This window comes from Dipodomys spectabilis, unplaced genomic scaffold (assembly GCF_019054845.1).
Source record: "Dipodomys spectabilis isolate Male_0828 unplaced genomic scaffold, ASM1905484v1 ptg000127l, whole genome shotgun sequence".
In the NCBI taxonomy this organism is placed as follows: Eukaryota; Metazoa; Chordata; class Mammalia; order Rodentia; family Heteromyidae; genus Dipodomys; species Dipodomys spectabilis.
The window spans coordinates 3955348-3970985 of record NW_024870804.1 but is presented as its reverse complement, the minus strand read 5'-3'; the positions used below and the strand labels follow the sequence as shown (position 1 = coordinate 3970985).

At 46.4% G+C, this 15638-nt stretch overlaps 1 protein-coding gene across 1 annotated transcript in view; it reads right to left on the bottom strand.

Annotated features, from left to right (window-relative positions):
* The window catches only part of Cacng3 (calcium voltage-gated channel auxiliary subunit gamma 3), an 87563-nt gene that overhangs the window by 42312 nt on the left and 29613 nt on the right, over nt 1-15638 (bottom strand). The gene's annotated exons all lie outside the window — the stretch shown is intronic.

The following is a 15638-nucleotide window of genomic DNA, read 5'->3' as shown; positions in this document are numbered from 1 at the left end:
GCCTGGACTGAGATCCTCCTACTTACGGCTCTCCTCTAACCGGGATGATAGGTGCATCTTATTGTGCTCAGCTATTAGTTGAGATGGGGGTCTTAGGATGTTTTTCTTTTGTTTTGCTTCAGCTAACCTTGAACAGTGATTCCCAGACCTCCCAGTAACAAGCGACTGGGTTTACAGGCTTGAGATACCACGCCCAGCCTATACTTTCAAATAAGACTAGAGTTTTCCAACGTTCCCATGCTTAATTTGCAAATCTCTTTCTCACTGGGCATTAGTACCTCCTGTCTATAATTCCGGCTCCCGAAGAGGCTGAGAACTGAGGGTCAAGATCCAAAATCAGCCTGGTCCTGAAAGTCCTTGAGCTTTATCTCCAATGAACCAGCCAAAAAAAAAACAAACTGGAAGGCTTCAGTGGTAGAGTACCAGCCTCGAGTGGAAAAGTCAGGCAAGAATCTGAGGCCTTGAGTTCAAGCAGTACTGGCATCATAAAAGGAAAAAAAAATCCCTTGCTCTTTAAAATATGCTTAAGAAAATCCAACAAAGTCCAATCTTCGCGGCAATGACTACTGTAATAAGTCGTCACTTTTTTTAAAAATTAAAAAAAATTAAGTCTCTTCCTGCCACATGTTCTTGTCCATAACACATGCTTAATTTGGGTTATTAATCCAGTTTTGCTAGTCAATAAACCCCTTCAGGTCCCCACCCACACTGGAGCTGAAACTCTAAGGAAGGAAAACATCTGTTCAACCAGCAAACACTCAGAATTAAGTATGCCACAGGCAGCCAGGGAGAAGACGATGGAGCAGGCCACAGAGCTGGTATGTGTGTGTGTGTGTGTGGTGGGGGAGGGAAAGAGACAGGGAATCTCCCCAAGAAGACTACATGTTTTTGGTACCTATCCTGGGGCTTGAACTCAGGGCCTAGAGACTGTCCCTGACCTTTTCTGTCCAAGGCTAGGATGCTCAACTACTTCAGCCATAGCCCCCTGTTCAGCTTTTTGGTGATTAATTGGAGATGAGTCTCATGGACTTTCTGGCTCAGGTTGGCTTTGAACCATGATTGTCAGATTTCAGGCTCCTGTGTAGCTGGGATTACAGTCATACACTACCAGCGCTCAGTTTAAGAAGGGTACTTTTTAAAAAAAATGTTGACAAAATCATTTTTAATTTTTTAAAAAATTATCTTTAAGTAGTTGTACAAAGGAGGTGCTACTTAACAAGGTGGTTTACGAACATGATGCATTTGATCAATGTCACCTCTCAGTATTCTCCCGCTTTGACCTACCTCTTCCCTTACTTTTCTTAACTTGATTTTTTCTTTTGTCAGTGATAGGGCTTGAACTCAGGGCCTGGGTGCCTTGCCTGAGCTCTTCGGCTCAAAGCTCATGCTCTACCACTTTGAACCACAGTGCCATTATGGTTTTCTTAATTTCACAGTACATACATTGACTGCTTGCTTGTACTCTTCCCTCCTCCCTACTTTCACTAGTCTGCCCCCTTCTCCCCCCGGCCCTGCATGTACCCATTTCCTGGTGCCAATTTTGTTGGGCTTTGACCCAGTCTTTCTAAAAGATTGTACAATTTGAACTCTCCACAGAGCCCATTCTAATTAATTTGTAGCTATTTGCATACGACTCAACCTGTTTACCTCTAAACTTATAGGTGCATTCTAGCTATACAAATGAAGGAAACTATGCAACTTTTGTTCAGGGTCTGGCTTACTTCACCAGATATCATTTTTTTCTGGGTCTTAACATTTCCTTACCAAAGGTCCAATATCATTCTTTCTAACCAAGTTCTAAGGGATGAGAACAAACCCTGGTACGGCTGGACGTGCAGAAGGGAAAGAAGGGATGGAGACCAAGGGAGCAAAAGGAAGATCGTACGCCATAGCTCTCTTCACCTTGTCTACAGCTGACCAGGACTTGGGCAGCATTTCTTAAGACTCACACTGTACCCAGATGGCACCCTGTCTGCGTGGAGCCTGGGGCACAGATGTATGTTAAAACCAAGGCGATGAAATATACCTCCAATGAAAGCCTAGCATTCCTTTAAATGCACAGCATCCCAGCCCACATGGGAGTGTGGAGAGAGGCACCATCCATCCACTGGGTTGCATTCAGTGGCTGCATTTCTCAGCCGCTCCCGCTCCCGGGCGAGGCTGATGCTCCTGGTTCAAGGACCACAGTTTGTGTAACAAGGTTTTGGGCTGCGATAAAGAAGCTTATTTAAATTTTTACCAGACCCATGGGAAGTCACTGGAGAATATTAAGCAGAAGGCTAGCATGACCTTAAGGCTATTTCCCAAAGATTCCCCAGGCTACCACGTAGAAAATAGATTGCAGAGAGCAAAGAGTGGAAATTGGAAGAGAAAGGATGAGAATCAAGCAGGAAGGTGGAGCAATTTCCCTGGCTTCCATGTTGCCTGTGATCTGCAAGGCCCCTGTACACTGGGCTGGGAGGTGGACAGGAGTCCAGTTTGTAGTCTAGTCTCCATCTAGACCCCTCCCCATACCACCTGGCTGCAGAGTTAGTTCACCCAAGGGTGATGCTCATGCCCACATCTCTCTCAGCCACAGAAGTCTCTCCAATCACAGAGGAGACACAGGAGCTGGGCACTGGTGGCTCACGCCTGTCATCCTAGTTACTCAGGAAGCTGAGATCTGAGGATGGTGGTTTGAAGCCAGCCCAGGTAGGAAAGCCCATGAGACTCTTATCTCCACTAAACTAGTCAGAGAAAAGCCAGAAGTGGCGCTGTGGCTCAAGAGACACAAAGAGGTGTACAGACCACCAGAAATGTATACAGTCGTTAACTCTGAGACAGTGGTCACCAATGTCTTTACGCTGTGTTGCCAATGAAAACCTGCCTCTTGGGGGAGAGGATCCAGGATGCTGGCTGGGACAAACGAATGACGTGTGGTTTTTATTCAGAGGCCTGGTTCTGCCAGATAGGTAATAATTGCCTAGTCTCACTCCCCTGTCTAGGGTTGTACCTTCAAACCAATCCCTACAGCCTTGAGACAGAGTCAGGTATCAGAAAAGCAAAGGCAACAGTGAAGAGTGAAGGGAATGAGGCAGGGGCTGAAACTCCTACCTGCACTACAGCAACTCCATTTTCCAGGCGCAACACATAGATGTTGAAGGAGGAGGAGGAGACGGTGGGATGGGGAAGGAGGAGGAGAGGAGAAAGGAGAAGGAGAAGGGGGCAGAGGAGGGGTGAAGGAAAGGAGGAAGGGGAGATGAGGGAGAAGAAGAGTGGGTGGAGGCAGGAGAAAGAAAAAGAGAAGGAAGGAGAAAATGTGTGTGTGTGTGTGTGTGTGTGTGTGCCAGTCCTGGGGCTTGAACTCAGGGCCTGGGTGCTGTCTCTGCGCTTTTGCGCTCAAAGTTAGCACTCTACTACTTGAGCCATAGTTCCATTTCCAGCTTTTGGTGGTTAACTGGAGATAAGAGTCTCATGGACTTTCCTGCTTAGCTGGCTTCAAACCATGATCCTCAGATTTCAGCCTCCTAAATAGCTAGGATTATAGGAATGAGCCACCAGTGCCTGGCTAAGGATGTTTTTATAAGACAAAATACCTCAGTGTTACCCAAACTCTCCATTATGGGTGGACATTGTTTGAATATTAAAATGATATTTATAGAATCTCCAATAGTACAATCTTTTTTTTCCTATCACTAAGACAATAATGGGCTGAGGATCACTATTCAAAGCCAGCTTAGGCAAGAACATTCCTGAAACTCTTATCTCCAATTAATTACCAAAAAAAAAAAAAATCTGAAAGTGGAACTGTGTTTTAAGAGGTAGAGCACCAGCCTCGAGCCCCAATACTGAATAAATGAATGAATGACAGTAATGGTATTAAGATCCTGAATTGGTAGTCCTTCCAGGGAATATGGTAGCTTGTTGGCTGCCCACTATCTAGCAACGAATGTAGGATCCCCTACAAAAACAAAGATTTTTGATTTCTTCCCCCAAATCAGAATACCCGGTAGCAAGAGGTGTGTGTGTGTGTGTGTGTGTGTGTGTGTGTGTGAAAGAGAGAAAGAGACAGAGACAGAGACAGAGAGAGAGAGACAGAGAGAGAGAAAGAGAGAGAGAGAGAGAGAGAGTTTTCTGTAAGAGACTGCTGGTTTCCTGTCTCCTGGCACCCGTAGCCACTCCCTTCTTTCCTGTGTCAAGCTCCTGGATTTGTCAGGTACCTGGGGTTATGAGCCTGTCCACAGGTTGAGAAGCCCATGGTGTGCCCGGTGAGGTTCTGAGTCCCGACGTTGGGAACCAAAGAAAGACGAGCTCTTTATCTGGGAAGTAAAGGCAGTTTGGAAACAGTTCCAATCAAAAGGCCTCTGTTGCCGCTCAAAAGAAAGACTACAAAGTGGGAGATGAACATAGAAATGGCCACAGCTCTCTGTCCAGAGTCTTTTGATATTAATGGCCTCTGGTTTTCAGGGTGGCTGAGTTGCACACTTTCAAGTTTTAGCAAAAGAACTCCAGGACCCATGAGGAATGCTTTCCTATGAGAGGCACAAACCAACCTACGTGTGTGTGTGTGTGTGTGTGTGTGTGTAGATCTCCCACAGGTCCACACAAGGTCATGAAAGGTAGTATAGCACTATAAATCAAAAGCCTTTAACACAAGGTTATCTTCGAAGATGGGGAAGGGGCTAGCATGCACGGTGCGATACTGGATTCAACATGACGACATCAGTGGGAAGGCATGTTGTGCTTAAAATCAGGACAGGCGAGTAAATTAAATTACAGGCATGTTCCTATGCATGGACTGGTATGTACATATCAGTCCTCAGCTCAGGCCCTTGAGAAGGTTGAACAGGACAGAGGCCCAAAGATAGTGAGCCCTTCAGTACCCAGAGCTTGGTTTTGAACACCTGTCTGCTGCAGAAAGAGCCAGGGACCCTCGGAGAGAAAACTATGTCTAGGGCCCAGGCAGGGATGAAGGGAACCCAGAATATCATGCAGTGTCAAGAAAAAAAGCAAGTGATCAAAATACAAAGAGTAGTTAGGATGATAAGAGAGCCAGCTGAAAATGAACAAAACCCAATGACACAGGTGGACCAGGAAATAAGAGCAACAAACGATAACCCAACATATCAAATGATTAAGCAGCTAGGTAGAAAAATAAATAAGTACATAAAGAGGAAAACAGGAGGAGAAGAGGTAGATCTTCCATGTAGCATTCCCAATAATTTATGCAGATACACGCCCTTCCCAAGAAGGTGGGGCCTAATTCTCCACTGAAGTATAGGCTGTGTTGGGCTGGGAAGGTGGCTCAGTGGCAGAGCGCTTGCCTTGCATGCATGAGACCCTGGGTTCTATTCCTCAGCACCACATAAGCAAAAAGAAAAAAGCCGGAAGTGGCTCTGTGGCTCAAGTGGTAGAGCACTAGCCTTGAGCTGAAGAGCTGAGGGACAGCGCCCAGGCCCAGAGTTCAGGCCCCACGACCAGACCCCCCCCCCCAAAAAAAAAGTATAGGCTGTGCGTAATGATTACCTTTCAAAGAGTTCAGAAAGGGAGAAAGAAAGACAAGAGTAAAACTGGACACTGAGAATTCGGTGGACAAACTGTGTCAGCTGAGGGTCAGGGTTCACACCATTAGTTGTCTGTCATGTTGATAAAATGTACTGTGGGACATTTTTTCCCATCAGGGCCTTTCTCTTCTAAACCTCTAAACCTCCCACAAACGATGAATGAAAGCCCAAGAGATGCTAGTCAAAGACCCATGGAGGTTTTCTACAGCAGAGCTGGACAGCCCTTCTCCAAGGTGTCAAGGTCATCATCAGAAACAAGGACTGTCTTAGCATCTACCACAGCCAGGATGACTCAACACAACATGACGGATGTTCTGGACCAGAAGACGGATGTTAGATCAAAACAAGAACATCAGAGCAAAGCCTGCAGTTAGCCAATGGTGGTGTAATGATATTGGTTCATTAGCTAGAACAAATGTGCTGAATGAATATGAAGTTTAACACCAGGAATGGCCTGGACAGGAACTCTCTTGTATAACCTTTGCAAGATTTCTATGCCTCCCAAACTATCCTTAAAAAAAAAAATTCAAGGGTTTATTTAAAAATATACTATTTTTTTTGTGCCAGCATTGAGGCTTGAACTCAGAGCCTATTTTTTTAATAAAAGAACAATAACCTGATTATTGAGATACAGTAGCAATTGTCATGGGCAGCAAGGAAGGAGAAGGGGTTAATTCGTGAAAATCTTCCCTTGAGAAGAGAGACAGGAGCAAGGCATTCTGGGAAGAAAAAGAAGCAGAAGCCAGGCGTTGTGGGAAGCCTAGAGATTCTGCACTATCTCTGGATGAAGGCACATTTCAGCACGCCAGGCCTTTCCTTTCCAGAGAGCCCGGTTTGGTTCCAGAGTGGGATTCAGGGTTGTCTCCTGAGATAAACAACGTAGCATTGCCACAGCTCTCTGAGCTGTGTCTTGGCAGCTCTTATCACCACTGCAATTGATTAATTCTTGTGCACCGTTGGGAGGCTGGTGAGGAACAGGTTTAATTTTGTTTTCTGCAAGAGAGACTATTGATACGCAGGCTTGAAAGAAGTGCAAAGTAGAGGAGATACATTTAAAGAAAGAAGCCAAGATATAAACTCCTGGAAACCCATCGGGGAAGATGGATCTAACAGCATGAGGGACATTAGTATAGACTCCTCCTTCTGCAGATGCAGGAGTAACCAGAACCAGAGCATTAGGTAATTGTGGACTGCTAGATCCACATGGGCTCCTCACCTTGACCCTATCCCTGGGGAAGACTTGAACCTGAATATAAAGATACTTGTTTCATTTTGACCTGGTATACCTTATGTTGGATTCTCTTCCTCTTTGGAATGGGCAGAGTATAGTAGTTAAAGGCTGACGGTTCTGATTCCAATCTGAGCTGTGGTCTCATGGATGTCTATGTGCTGGTCTGGGGCTTGAACTCAGGGCCTGGGTGCTGATCCTTAGATTTTTTTACTCAAGGCTGGTACCCTATCACTTGAGCCACACCTCCACTTCCTGTTTCCTCATTCTTGATGAAGTTCCCAATATGAGTCATTTGAAGTATTAAATGAGCAAATGGGTGAAATATGCTTTATTCTAAAACTGAGAATATTCTCTCCTCAAGTACATGAGAATGAAGAGGGACAATGCTCTCGAGGGACAATGTCTCAGCCTAATCCCTAGCCTGAAAAATCACAAAATCATTCAATAAACATCACTTGTTTTCATCAACCAGGCTAGAAATTATGCCACCTCTGAAAGCTGAGAACCATCAGCACCAGGAGTCCCCAAGGTGAGATTCTATTTGGGGGTACAGTAGTCCCAGCAGGCATACCAAGGCATTTGGTGGGGTGAGGCTCCTTTGAAATCTAGCAACAGGTGTTGACATTTCTTAGCTTCTGGGGAGCCCATCTGGACTCCAGGCCACACATGCGTGTAAAGCCGGACTGAATAATTGGAAGTCCGGTGATCTGGAGACTCAGGAAGAAATCTGAACAAGAACAGACTGGACTTCCTGTTAACCTGACAGATGGAGGTGTGGGACTTGGCCTCTGGAGGGAGCTCCTGAGAATCCACTTCTCAGGGGTAGCCGGTGGGCGGGGCCACATATGGGCCTTCATGGTAGTAAGCAGCATACCTGGCACACGTGGTTTGCATCACCTTACCCCTGTGGCATCATTCACTCAGTGAATGAATGAATGAATGCAGTACAGTTGAATCTTCCAAGTTCCTTTCTCCTCCTTCCCTCCCTCCCTCCCTCCCTCCCTTCCTTCCTTCCTCCCTTCCTTCCTTCCTTCCTTCCTTCCTTCCTTCCTTCCTTCCTTCCTTCCTTCCTTCCTTCCACCATATGTGTGTGTGTGTGTGTGTGTGTGTGTGTGTGTGTGTGTGTATTCAACTCAGGGTTTGTACTCTCACTTGGCTTTTTTGTTTAAGGCTAGCATCTTATCACTTAAGCCACAGCTCCACTTCTGGCTTTTTGTTTGTTAAGTAAAGATGAGAATCTCATGGACTTTTCTGCGCACGCTGGCTTCAAACTGTGATCCTCAGATCTCAGCTTCCTGAGTAGACAGGATTAAAGGTGTCAGCCACCAGCAGCGCCCAGCTTCTCAAAGTCCTCTCACACATAGTTCTGTATCTATTTCTCCTACTGGCCCTATACAACGTGGAGGGCGAGGGTCTTTTTTTTTTTTAATGTTGCTAGATGAAATGTCAGGGGGCTCTCACAACTGGAAAGATCCTGGGGTCTCCCTTCGCTTCTGATCCTTCATAGCCCAACCACAACATGCTGCTTCTCAAACACCCTTGGTTTATTTTGTCAGGAGGGAAAGGACAGCGTTTCCATCGTTGTCATCTGCTTATGCCTTCTGGATCATGTAATCCTCTTGACCCCCTTTGCCAAGAGTCCCCCAGCTATATACACAATTATCTCCTCCAGTGCCCCAGAACCTGGACCTTCTGCCTAGCCAGGGCTCACAGGCTTTTCCCTTGCTTGCAGGCAGTGTTAATGAACAGTGCGGAGTCCCAGGCTTTGGCACAGCAGTTCTGGGGCCAGCAAGGCCAGTGTCCCTGTCCCTTCTTCCTGAGGGGTGACAGTTTTTGTTTCTCACTCCCAAGCCAAGGGGATGCTGGCCCCGCTGCTGCCTGGGAGGCTCGGCTCTCTGATGCCTTCTGCCAGTGTTCCTGCACAGATAAGAGTTTGCAGATAAGCAAAAGGAAAATCTGTGGGAAGAATTCCTTTTCCTGAGACAGCAAATGTTCTCAGTGGGGGGGGGGGGGGGGGGAGTGGAGCCGAGAATGGCTTTCCATGACAACACATTCTGAAGAGGCTGAAGGAAGGGGATGGATGGGGGACCCAGGAGCCAAGGGATTGAGAAGGGAAATCGCTGATGTGTTGTTTTTGGAAGACTCAGTAGTTTTATTTTGCTGTGTTCTTTTTCTTTCTTTCTTTTTTTGGGTCCCCACCCATGATGTTTCTAGGCTGGATCCCAGAGCCAGATGCAGGGCATTAGCAGAAATGCTAGCTTCCCTTTCTAGCCTTCCCTGGTACTTTGTGTATAGAGAAGAGAGTTTTGTCGATCTGATCCTTTGCTCTTTGAAGCTGAAATGGACATGAACGTGATCCGAACAGGCACCAAACCTCCTGGTAGAGCCTTCCAATGCTAGTAACTTGACAGAGTTGGAAGGGTGTAAGGGATGACTTCTGTTGCTGTTGTCAGAGATGGGGTTTTGCTATGTACCCCAGGCTGGCCTGAAATTTGTTATCTTCCAACCTCAGCTTCCCAAAAGTTGGAATCTTGGGTGTGACCAATTGTGTGTGTGTGTGTGTGTGTGTGTGTGTGTGAGAGAGAGAGAGAGAGAGAGAGAGAGAGAGAGAGAGAGAGAGAGAGAGAACTGGGGCTTGAACTCAGGTCCTAGGCACTTTCCTTTAGCTTTGTTTTTTCCCCTCAAGGTTACTGCTCTACCACATGAGCTATAGCTCCATGTCTGGCTTTTTGGTGGTTCATTGGAAGAGATAAGAGTCTCTGGGTCCTTCCTGCCTCAGCTGGGGGCTTTGAGATATTCAGATCTCAGCCTCCTGAGTAGCTGGGATTACAAGCGTGAGTCACCAGCATGTGGCTCAAATAGATTATTTGCAAGTCTGGGACCTTTAAATCCAAGGGACAAGGACCTCTTGACTCAGGAGAGGACCCATGTCCAAGGAGTCATGTTGACAGGGCCCTGTTGACACAAGCCATCATCCAGATGATTCCACAGACTTGGTATTGGGGACAGCACAAAACCAAGAGTCCAGCCAACCACGTGAGTGTCCCTGACATTGCCTTCAAATGTCGCTTTCCTAAACATGCAGGCTTTCCCATCTTTCTGTTCTTCCCTGTTCCTCATTCTACCTGGGCGCAGGGTGGGGGGGTGGCGGGGAAGGGGAGAATTTAGGCTCTTTAAAAACATTTTTTAATTCATTTTTATATATTTTGTTCAGGATTTTTTTTTCCCCCGTTCATTCCAGTTTCGATTTTACTCAACATTTCTTAGGACTGACTCAAAGGGGGAGAAAAAAAAAACCCCAGCATTTTGTTAAAATAGCTGCGTTGCTTTTAAACAATTTGTCCTCCTACTCATTTTTTTTTTTCTTTTGGGAAGACAGAAACTGAATATAGATTTGTGGGAGAGAGATAAAGAGGGAAGAAGGGAGAAGAGGAGTAGAAGGAGAGGCAGGGGAGTGGGGAAGGGGGGAAGGGAGGGATCGCAGGGCTGGTGGGAATCTGAGCTTCTGGATTGATGGAGGGAAGGGAGCAGGACCCTTTCCCATTTCTGGATGGAAGACTATCCTATCTTAACGTCAACCAAGGCATGGATACCGGGCTCCCTGTTGACCCAAGGTTTCATTTCATAAAAGGCCGGCCGGCAGGCAGGCAGGCTTGTATCTGGGACCCTGGTGGGAGCCCAGGAAACCAATGGCCTGTTCCAGAAGGATCCGGCACAGGCTGCAACCCAGCGCAGGGATTCCCACTGACTGTTTCCAGTCTATGACTTCCCCAGAGGGAAAGTTGGAAAATGGAACTGTTTGGCACAGTGGGACAGGACATACATATTCAAAGGCCTCCCCCTCCCTTTCCAGGGCTAAACTTAGCTGCCACCTAGCTCATCCTAAATGTCTTCCTCTGCCTCCACAGGCTGCTTATCCAGCCCACCTGGGCCAGAGAGCCCTCATGCCCTTACTTTGTCAAAAGACCACCCTTTGTTTACCTCCCCTCCCTTCCTCCCTCCCTTCCTCCTTTCCTCCCCATCCCTCCTCCAGCTCATCCTCAAAATTCCTGTTCTGTGCATTCAAGAATTCATGTATATTTTACCAAAATTAAGAAGAAGAGTGAGGGGAGGGGGGGGTAGAGGAGGGAATGGGTGAGAATGTTCAAAGGGTTGACATGGATCAAGATAGATTGCATGTATAAACTCCTTTCTTAAATGGCAACTCCTTCGTATAACTACCTAAAGAGAATCACAAAAAAATCAATGAAGTTTCTATTCTGTCTTCCTTCAATGTGATACCCTCACTAGCCTGTCCCTTCACCCCCCCACGCGGCCTCTTCTCCTTCCATCCACTCCTCCATAACAGCTGGTCTTCAGGGTTTGCTCCATTGAATTCATCTCCACGTACAGATCAGCCAGACCTCCGTCACAACCCAATGCGGTGCTGCTACTGTGCTCTTTCTGTAACAGATGAAGAAACGGAGGCACACAGGCATGAAGAAACTTTTCCCAGCTAATAGTGGTGGAAGCAGGCCTTGGACTCACAACAGTCAGAACGCCATACTATGCTCCTAACCACCAAACCTCACGCATCTGCCTTTCTGTAATCTTAAGTTTTCTGAGGAAGGTCCTGAGAGCCCTTCATGGAGGCCCAGAACCTTCCATTTCTCTTTGTCTTCTTTCTCCCTCGTTTACTGGATTGTTTAAGCCTACGGTTTGACATCAGATTCAACCCACTGCAGATGAACAATATTCATTAAAAAAGGCATACGAGCTGGGTGCTCAGATCTCAGGAGGCTGAGCTCTGAGGATCGTGATTCAAAGCCAGACCTGACGGGAGAGTCCTTGAGACTCTTATCTCTAATAAACTACTCAAAAAAAAAAAAAAAGCCAGAAGTGGCACTGTGGCTCAAGTGGTAGGGTGCTAGCCTTGAGCATAAAGAGGCTCAGGGACAGCACCCAGGTCCTGAGTTCAAGCCCCAAGACAGACAAAAAACAAAGCATATGTACAGGTTATTTTTTGTCCATATTCTCCAAAAATGGTAGAGCCGCTCTTCCTGCCACATTGGTGTTGTATTAGGTATGTGTGCATGACTTTCCATGGATGGGAAGGATTTTCTGTGTAAACACGGCTTTGTGTCGTACAAGGGCTTTGAGACCCTCTGGATTGTAGTATTGCAAGGCATCCTGGGAAATAAAATAAAAAACAACCTCTCCCCCCCATACTAAGGGAGACTGTACATTATTTGCATACAGCTTCAACCTTGGCCCGAGTACCTGACCAGCACCACATACTAAGTAAGGATGTTGTCCTGCAGAAGTTGCCAGAAGTAGTTGCAAGTACAGATGCAAGCAAGGAGGGCAGGATGGGTGGACCTTACCTCCCAGTTGCCCAGGAGTGACCCCCTGATTAAATCAGACCAAAGCGACACGTTTCTGAACCAGAACAACAAACAACAACAGACGAACAAACAGCAATTATAGCTTTGGCATGTCCAAAGTACACAGTTAACACATCAGTTATAACCTTACGCCTCTTCCACAGCTGCCCAGAGGGTGAGGAATATTAATTTCTCTACCTACAGATAAAGGAGTCCCAGAAAACATTTTTGCCTAGACTTCTATTCTTCTCCTGAGCCTATTCATTGTTGCTTGGGGGATTTTCCTATCAGCCCTCATTGAGGAATGCTGTGTTTTATTATTCTTAACTAATGTCACACATCTGTCTTCAAAATTGAGCTTTCGGTTGTTGTTATTGTTAAAAAATATATAACCAGCTGGGCTTGTAATCCTAGTTACTCAGGAGGCTGAGATCTGGAGGATCATAGTTCAAAGCCAGCTTGGGCAGAAAAGTCCAAGTCTTATCTCCAATTAACCAGTAAAATGCCAGAATGGAAGCATGGTTCAAGTAATAGAGCCCCAGCCAGTAAAGCAAGCTGAATGAACACCAGGTTCTGAGTTCAAAGCCCAGTACTGCCAAAAATAAAGGTATGTGTATGTGTGTGTGGGGGTGGGGGGGGATAGACAATGTTATGGAATGTTCTCTACCTTCTTGACATTGTTCTAAGGCATGTTGTAAGAATTAACTCATTTGGATCCCACAGCAACTCAACCAGGTGGTGACCGCGTCCATTTTCCAGGTAAGGAAATTAAAGGGCAGAGGAATCACGTGGCTTGAAGTACAGTGCCTTGATATAAGTTGGTAGAATCCGGTTGTTTGAAAACTCAGATAGGGCAGTTCCACAGACCAGGGCCTGACCATTGTGATACCCTGCTAGAACCTAGGGTCATACTGGAGTGACACAAAGAGAGAGCTGTGTAGATGGCTACAAGGGAGCTAGAGACCCAGGTGCCAAAAGTACTCTGCAAGTGTTGGGCCCTCCTTGTGTTGGGGATTCCAGTACCCCCCCCCCCCCCATGTCCTCCAGACCCCTCAGGACCGCCTACTTCTTCTCTTGTCAAAAGAAACCAGCTCTACAGATTTCAGTATCCAGGCTGCCAACTTGAAAGTTTTAGCATTTCAGCTGTAGGAATTATAAAAGCCTACAAAATGCTAAGGTGCTTTTTATAGAGTTTTTTTTTTTTTTTTAAAGAAAAAGATGTGTCTTTTCCCCACCATCACATAACAATCTGAAGGGGTGTATGTGTGTGTGTGTGTGTACAGATTCTTTGCCAACTGTGTATTTTTAAAGATTGCCTTTGGCCCAAGACCAAAAGTGGAAGATCTGAGAGGAATGATGGAGAAGTTGTCTTTTCTAGAGAGGTTGGCTCTGTGTGTGTGTGTGTGTGTGTGTGTGTGTGTGTGTGTGTGTGTTATCTTCTTCCCTACATTTCTTGACAAAGCATTTCCTTAATCTCTTTGGGTGGCCCTGTGGATATCGAGTTCTGCAGAAACCAATATTGTTGCATGAAAAATTCCCATCTTGGCAACTCTTACCAACAGTCCTTTGATGGGTGAAGTCATTGCGCCCACTGAGTTAGGTGCCAGAGATTAGTTGTCACTCACTGTGTGTGTGTGTGTGTGTGTGTGACAGACCACCCTTCAGTGTGAATTCGCTCAATCATCATTTTGTGGTGTTTCAGCCTTAGATTGCAAACATCCACCAACAAATAGGAAGCCTTGCTTTCTAATGAGCTGAGGATGTGTAGAAAATAGACCCGTGTGCACAAGTAGCGAGCCACAGATGTTCCAAAGAGACGGCGGGCTGTGCCAAGCGCTGGCAGGGTGTGTGGACACGACACAGGAGACAGAATCTTGCTGTGCAAGTGTTGCCCACGGGGCTCGGGAGGTAAAGGGATGGCGACAGCTGGGGACGGGGTCTGGCTTCTTTTCCCACAGGCCCGGCCTTCTGGATAGCGGCATGCCACTCCATTTGGAAGTGGCTCACGATACTGAGTGTTTAAGCTGGGAATAACTGTTCTGAAAGCCTTCTCTTCCCAAGCAATGGAGAAGAGATGCTTTTTTTTGGGTCCGGTCGTGGGGCCTGAACTCTGGGCCTGGGCGCTGTCCCTCAGCTCTTCAGCTCAAGGCTAGTGCTCTACCACTTGAGCCACAGCGCCACTTCCGGCTTTTTTTTCTTTTTGCTTATGTGGTGCTGGGGAATCGAACCCAGGGTCTCATGTGTGCAAGGCAAGCGCTCTACCACTGAGCCACTTCCCAGCCCCGAGAAGAGATGCTTGTAGGGAACCAGAAAGACCTAGGTTGGAATCCATGCTTATTGAGTACCCTTGGCACATCCCTTGACTTAAGAACTTCTGATTTTCTTTTTTCATCCATCAAAGGAACAGCAATAGGATTCATTGGGTCACTGCAAGGATCAAAAGAGACAGTGTAAGCCGGATGCCAGTGGCTCACACCTGTAATCCTAGCTGCTCAGGAGGCTGAGATCTGAGGACCTTGCTTCAAAGCCAGTCTGGGCAGGAAAGTCTGTGAGATTTTTATGGGCAATGAATCACTAGAAAAGTGGAAGTGTCCAGGCCCAGAGTTCAGGCCCCATGACTGACAAGAGAGAGAGAGGAGAAAGAGAGAGAGAGACAGAGACAGAGACAGAGACAGAGACATAGAGAGACAGAAAGACAGAGAGACAGAAGACAGAGAATAAACAAAGTTTGTAACATGACGACTGCTCATAGAAAATGCTTGTGAATAGCCACCACCACCATCACCACCACCATTCCCACCACTACTGCCAGCATCATCATTCCTAGCTCTGTAATTATAGCAAGAATGTCCTGGCTTGGATCCATTTTTCTCTTTTCTATAAAAAGGAAATTATGCCTACTTCATAGGGTCAAGAAGAGGTTGATGAAGGTGGAGGACAGTGCCTAGCACGTGATAAATCCTCAGTTCTTCTTTCCTTCCCAACTTAGGAGCCATCAACCTACCTTTAAAACATTGTCAAGGCCAGGCATTGGTGGCTCACACCTGTCATCCTAGCTACGCAGAAAATTGAGATTTGAGGTTTGTGGTTCAAAGCCGGCCTGGGTAGGAAAGTCTGGGAGATTCTTATCTCCATTTAACCACCAAAAACTGGAAGTAGAGTGTGGCTCAAGTGGTAAAATGCTAGCAAAACAAAAAGCAGATACAATGACCAGGCCCCAACTTCAAGCCTCACGACTGACAAAACAAAAACAAAACACTGTTGAATTTAATTTTCAAGAAGCGATATTCATCTTAGTGGCTCAGGAGGCTGAGATCTGAAGATTGTAGTTCAAAGCTAGCCTGGCAGGAAAGTCCATAAGACTCTCATCTCTAATTAACCACCTAGAGCCAGTAGTGTAGTTATGGCTCAAGTGGTAGAGCACCATTTTTGAGTGAAAAAGCTAAGGGGCAGAGTTCAGGCTCCAAGTTCAAACTCCAGTACTGGCACACACACACACAC